At 36.9% G+C, this 7,500-nt stretch overlaps 1 protein-coding gene across 1 annotated transcript in view; it reads left to right on the top strand.

Moving 5' to 3' along the window:
• Positions 1 to 7,500, top strand: part of LOC144964838 (5'-AMP-activated protein kinase subunit gamma-1-like) — a 378,380-nt gene that overhangs the window by 19,444 nt on the left and 351,436 nt on the right. The window lies entirely within an intron of this gene.

Genomic DNA, 7,500 nt, shown 5'->3' with positions numbered 1-7,500 from the left:
ACCGCAAGTTGAAAATTTAACAATCATTCTAATCGTTTGATATTTAGAATTCAACGCATTCTGGCCAAAAATGAAACACGTGTTTTGTATGAGTGCAACGATGGTTGGATCATGGAAATATGAAAGGTTTTATCAGACAAAGCAACAATATTGCATTATACCTCTCTTTACAGTTTTCTTTCTTTCAATTTTTCCTTTTTTGGTCTTTCCTTCTATTTTTTGAAAATTTGAAAACAGTAATTGTTTGATTGTTAAACAGCATACATTTCAACGCTCCTGGCAAGACATGCAGTCTATTTGATAATATTAACAGTTACGGACAAATACAGCGTTGCTCTACATAGAGGGGGTGGAATATTATATATTTCCATCTCTGGTAGGTCAAGGAGAATGTATGTAGAGAATGTATGTAAATTGTCTTTCTATTTATTGCGGGCGGCCATCAATGAGGTGCATAATCGCCAGCTCTAACGATCGAAATTTTGAACCTAATTTAGACAGTATTGTGATGAGTACAACCTCTATCTTATAGTGGAAAAAAAAACAAACAAAAAAAAAACAACCCATCTCTCTCTTTCCCTCCCCTCCTTCCCTCTCTCTCTCTCTCTCTCTCTCTCTCTCTCTCTCTCTCTCTCTCTCTTCTCTCCTTCTCTCTCTCACACACACAGACACACACACACACACACACATATATACAACACACACAGCACATGTACATACACACATAATAAATATTTTTTTAAAAACCCCAGAAATAAAACAAAACAAGACAAAATTGCCCACCTCGGCCAGCAAGAGCCAAATACCTCAAATTATCAGACAACCGGGTAATGAATCTCAGTAGTATAGATAGTTCGAAGATGACGTCACTCAAGCCTTTGTTATTGTTTTTGCCATCCGCGTTTGTGAGTTGTTCTCACTAAACTGTATTAACAAGACTATAAAAGTTCATGGTTACACAGAGTTTGTGTGTTGGTCCGGTATACTTCCGGATGGCAATGTTGTGAACTCCTTGGCCAAGCGCATTCTATCTATATTGGTCGATACGCCAATCTAAAGGTATGAGGATAGCTGACCACTTCAATTGAGGTAGGCTTGTTTTTAGAAGGGTGAGTGTAGTAGGCACTTTATGGTGATAACAACAAGACATTAATAAAGTGAGTAGACAAGTGCCAGAAGACAATAGAGAATAAAAACTTTGCGGCGATGGGGGTTAAAACCCACGATCCTACCACGATCCTACCACGATCCTACCGTAACGATGAAAAGGTCGTGGGCTCAAAGCCCCCCATCGCCGCGAAGTTTTTAGTCTCTATTGTTTTCTAACGTTTGTTCTACTCACTTCATTTCTTGTTATTATCTTGTTTTAGAGGAAGTGGTGAGAGTTGGTTTTTTTTTTTTCATTTGTTTTGTATGGCACTGAATTGTGAATCAATTTCCACTTTATAGAATAGTTTTATATGAACTATTAAAACAGACAGAATCATTAATCACGTGACCTGTCTTTCACTGAATGTGTTCAAAGCGCTTTTCATGGGGTTCTAAGCCGTTGGCAACACCGAACATAATATATGACAAAACATTCATCCTGTAAGGTGCTAAAATAATTTATTTTCGACGGTGATGTTATCGGATAAGTACCTGGATATGACGAGAAAAATATGAAGATAACCCCATCGTGCGGCTATGTGGTCTTTTGGTATGTCACTCGCTTTCGGATCGGAAGGTCTTGAGTTCGAGACTCGCTCGGCGCATAGTTGTGTCCTTGGAAAAGACTCTTTACTTACATTCTCTCATCGTACCTGGGTGTAAAACGAGTACCTGGCCGTTAACAGCGTTGTCTCTGTCCGAAAAAAAAATGTAATATCGTCTAATAGGCGTCATGTCATGTCCTACATGTTAAGTGTTGCTGTTGGCCAGGGACCCCTTGTAAAGCGCTTTGAGAACGTTTAGTGGATATTGCGCCAAATAAAAGCTCTTTAAAAATAAATATTTTAGAAGCCCTAACGGAACCCGAATTCTTCCGTGTTAGAGGTCGAAAAACATAGGAGTAGAGCAGCCAGCCGCACCTAGAAAGTGGTCAGGCCAAGTAATTATTGTCCAGAGCATGCATGCCGTTTGGATAAAATGAAGAGGTCACCCACGCACACACACCCACACCCACACACACACACACACACGCACACACAATCACACACACTCACACAAACACACAATCACACACACTCACACAAACACACAAACACACAAACTCTCTCTCTCTCTCTCTCTCTCTCTCTCTCTCTCCCTCTCTCTCTCTCTTTCTTTCTTTCTCTCTTCTTTCTTCCTTTCTCCTCCCACCTCCAGAAAAGGGGGATTTATTGCAATCAATAATCCGGGTTATTAAATTTTTATCTCATCATTAGCTACTATTTATTAGTGTAAACCACACCTGAGGCTGTGGCTACACGCGCCAACGAGGACCTTATGAGAAGGAACTGATTAAGGGAATCGGAAATTTTCATAACAGGTGATAAGATTCCACGCGGAATGTGTGGGAGTTTGAATAGCATTTTGTTTGTGGTGAGCATAAATGTTTATTCTACATGATTGATTTGGCCACCATGTGGTATAACCGCCGTGCTGGGAACAATTTATAACAACAATACTATCATCGCTATCATTTTTGTGCGATTTGGAAAAAAGAAAATAGCGAAATGATATTTTTCACATGAAGTACAGAAGTTGATTGGTAGATACGTAATTTGATGGATGGCACGATTAAATTTAGAAGACAGAACTATAATAATATAATAACTAAAAGATGGATAAGAGTCTTTCAAAGCCATCAGATCGGAGTTAATTTCGGTTTCTAAAGCGTGAAACGGACGATAGCAATTGCTTGCTATTCTTTAACTAGGACGCTAGTTTATTGCAACGTTCTCTCCGACAGATAAAACAGCTGAGGTACCCAATCACTGTTGGGTGGTCAGGATGGGAGAAAAAATATCGACTTCACCTCTAGATCGATCTCAGTCACTTGCGTGTGAAGCGAGTGCTCTACCAATTGAGTTATCGGGACCCCTTAAATTTCATTAATTCAATGTTATCATCTGATTCTGAATCTGAATGTTACTCGAAGTCGACTCAATTCTGAGTATTTATTTGTATTCAAGGACGGAGAGATTTGTTGAGTGTGACAGCCATTGTTGGTATTTATGCTGAAGAATTTTGATAAGTTTCGTTTGGATGTTTCTAAATCTGCTGTTGTGTTCTCACGTGTTTAAGGAATAGCGTTCCAGTCTTTGATAGTGCGGGGTGCAAATGAATATTTGAAGATGTTTGTGTTTGTAGATAATTTTTTTCGTGTTTTTGAGTGTGTTTTTTTTTCTTTGAATGCGTGAATTTTGTTGTATGTCTATCTAGTTGTTCTGGTAAGATGGGCGTCACTTTCTTTGTAATTTTGAACATAAGAGTTAGTCTTTTGAGAAGAATAGGAATATTAACAAAAAGAAACACAAGTCTGTTTATACTTTTTTGTGATTTTTTAAAAAATGAGATAAAAGCTGTCAGTCCGATTTAATATCTAAATTTCCTAAATTCTTTTCGGTTTTTTAGTTTTTCTTAATGATTCTGACAATACTTCGTGAGAATTCATGTCATAATATTATGCCAAATCTCCAAATAGAGAGTTTCAAGCCAACTAGGCATAACTAAATCCCCGGGAGACTAAGTTATACATTTTCGTCGTAGAGCATAATATATTATATCCATGATTTTGTTTATACTTTCAGTTATAAATTTGATTAAAACTTTTGCCTCCCTTTCTCGCTATGACCCGTTTACGTTTCACACCATAATTTGACATAATAATGTATCTAGGTCTATAATTCATAAATAATAATGTGAAATTGACATTATTATTTATTTCTTCGAGCTTCGAGCAGCAACATTTACACTAGAGGTCTCGGTCTAATTCAGAACACAAAGACACAAAACACGGACGATTTCTTTCGTTTTCAAAGCTTAGAGTTCTAAAGATGGCATGCTGTACCTCTTACCGTGGTAATATTATTGACTCACTAGTCTTACGAGTAAGTTGATGGGTGTAAGATGTGTGATACTTTATGCCTAATTTAGAGTTCAACGACCGCTGTTGAAATTTATAGTAAGAATATTGACAGAGTTTCACACGTTTGTAAATCTATCCAAGGCTGCCAGATGGCCAGAGTTCCTTGTGGCCAAATTCGACTTCAAAAGTGGCCAAATCGAACTAGACTTGTCAAAACATTTTTAACACTACTGACTCCCTTAAAAACCTATCGGTTTTGATAAACAATAAATCTACTAGTCTAGGAATAAACCTTGATTGAGATTTTTAAAAAATTGATAATGATTAAAATTGGAAACACGTGTGGCAAATATTTGCCAACTTGGCCACAGCTCTGAATCTATCTCCTACCAAATTAGATCGATGTTTTCTTGGACCCATTGGTAAGAGGCACGGTTGGTAAGAGGCACGGTAATGTTGATCTACAGATGCTGTAATCTAAGAAAATACATTTTCAATTTGGCCAGAGATTTAAAAAAAACCCGTTTCCGTCAAAAATCCATCGGTTAGAATAACTATCAAGTTGATAAAAGAAGTCTCATGTTTCAGACTTGTTGACAAGTTGGTTGCCATTAATAAATGAAGAAATAAATGCATTTCAGACGAATGCTACAGAAGGGTCTTAAAAATCCATCAAACATATGCGTCTTGGAGAGAAAAGGCCTGAAAGATTCCCAATTAAATTCAAACCATCAAGAAATTTAAGCAGTCATCATACGTTGGCCACATCCAAAGGCAAGTTTCAATAGAAAAGCGTTGCACTGAGTGTGCTTGTGAGAGCAAGCGGAGCAGAGAGAGAGAGAGAGAGAGGTCAAGGAGAATGTGGTCTCAAGACTCAATACATAGCAGTCTGGATGGGGAAAACAACCGCATAGGCATGGCAGAGTTCTTCTTCTTCTTCTTCTTCTTCTTCTTCTTCTTCTTCTTCTTCTTCTTCTGATTATTATTATTATTATTATTATTATTATTATTATTATTATTATTATTATTATTATTATTATTATTATTATTATTATTATTATTATTAATAATATTATTATTCTATCGTCATCGATTTCCCAATTTATATATTTTGAAAATGGTCGTTTTTTTCACCGTAAACTAAATTAGAGCCTAAATTCTCATCAGTTGACAATGTTCATGTTACACATCATAATAATATGGTTTAACCTTTCGAGTGCTATAGTCCAGATGCTACTAAATAATCACTTCCCATTATAGCCATTCTACAACTCTTCGAAAGCGGGGTTCGATTTTAATTGAATTCGACACCCGATATTACCATTTTCAACATTAGAGTCATACTTGGTTGCAGCTTGGCTCAACGGTATGATTCGTGTCTTATAAGCAAAAGGTACAGGAATCGAGCCTCCGATACAAGGCGAAGGGCATCAACAGAAAGTGAACATTGAGTTGTATTCGATGTGTACAACGAGTACAACCAATAGGATCAACTCCTTCCGTGAGCTACAGAATTCATTAGTCTGATGTCATGTCCGCCCAGCAATGAGCAACTTGGTTCTAAACAAAGAAAATCGATACTTTTTATTCTTCAAGCTGGCTAGAAGTTTTTCACATGCCATGTGATCAGAATGTATAAAAATCAAAACATGATCAGATTTATAATGTTTTTCTCCTAATGAACACTGTTATGATCGTCGGAGAAGATTTCACAAGGGCGTCCGCCATTGTTCCGATAGTTTAGAATCAGATACTAAGTTACAATGCGTCATTACGAGGGAAGTGACGTCATGATTGTTGAACTCTATAGATAGTATGCGGTTGGCTAAGAAGCTCATAACATTGCCATCCGGAAGTATAACTGACCAACACACAAAACTGTGTGTATCCATGAACGTTTATAGTCAGGATAGTACAGTTCAGTGAGTACTACTCATAAACGCGGATGGCAAAAAACAATAACAAAGAGATGAGTGACGTCATCTTCGAACTATCTATAACAATTTTGGTGATTAGTTGTCACTGGATTTCATCAAACAGATTACAGAGTGATTGAAAAGTAACTCCCTATTTTAAAATGCTCATCATTTTTTTCAAATGTTGTAATATTATATCAGTTTTTTTTGGTGAGTATGTTCCTCGATGAATTACAATTATATCTATGTTTTCATTATCTGTTCAGTTCTGTTAATTTGTTTGTGTGTATGTTTCTTGTTATGGCAATAGACATTTAGATAACCACGCCTCGAGGACAGTCGTTATAATGTAAACAATGACAGTGATTGGTAAACATAGTGAACTACACAGGTTTTACTATCGATGGTATATGTTAGAGTAAAATACCCACTGTTCTACCGCTTGATGAATAGAACCAACACAGAAAATTATGTGTAAACTTAAACGTTTATAATATGATCGAAAAAATCGTGTGATAGCTAGTCACCTGTTTGACGGTAAAAAAAAAACAATAACAACGGTCAGAGAGGGGTCGATTTCATTCACGTTATTGTTGATAAACAACAAGCTATGTTTGTCCGAGCACGTGGGAAGGTGTGTCACAAAATCCATTTTTTGATTGGTCAGAAATCTACTGGTTGATTAAATCTACGTTCTCGTTTTCTGATCTGATCAATTGTTTGAAATTTCAAAGCCTTATGAAAATGGCTGGACGTCTTGCCCGACAGAAATGTGCTCCAGTTAGCGGACCATTACTATCCGCGCTTAAAAACGAGCTTAAATTAGTAGCGGGTGGTTGGATGGGAGCATCACCCTTGAATCATATACCTATGATTCGCATGGGTGTACGATCCGATAGTGATGTCGTTTCTTCTTCTCTTTACTAGCCTATCCTGCTTCTTTGGTTTGTGATTGTATTTTTGACAGGGGATATTTTTTTTTCTGTAAATCTTCTGCCTGTTTGTTCTTGGTTATTTATAATTTAGCTTATGATATCTTTAGGTTATGATTTTGATTTACATTTGTACCATTTTTGTTAGATTGCTTGTTTTTTTCTTTTTTTGTTTTTGTTTCAGCGGTCTTTCATATAACCTCAATTGTGTTGGAAGAGACCTAAAGCAACAAAAAAAAAAAAAAAAAAGAGCTTAAATTGGCATGATCTATATTCCCTTTCCATGTGCTCCAGGTCATTGGTCACATTGCAAAGCGTGCTCAAAATGACCCACATGGTGAAAAGTATTCACAGCTTTTGAAATATCTTACATCACGATTGGTCATTTTGTTCAGCTTGACACACGGGTATATTTACCACTTTCATAAACAAAGCAGTGTACTTACATTTGTTAAGAAATATCCAATAGTTGGACCTCAACAAATCATGTGATTGATGACTTGGACAAAAACCTGAACGCTCCCATTCTATGCTTGGAAGCCGCACCGCTTTAAGGTTGTGAAAATCCCTTAAGGTCAAGGTCACCGGGTCTGCGTGCCAT

The sequence above is a fragment of the Berghia stephanieae genome, chromosome 2 (assembly GCF_034508935.2).
Source record: "Berghia stephanieae isolate SIO BIC M18660-M18661 chromosome 2, UCSD_Bste_1.3, whole genome shotgun sequence".
Lineage (NCBI taxonomy): Eukaryota > Metazoa > Mollusca > Gastropoda > Nudibranchia > Aeolidiidae > Berghia > Berghia stephanieae.
The sequence above is the reverse complement of the archived record's forward strand: the minus strand, read 5'-3'. Positions and strand labels throughout refer to the sequence as shown.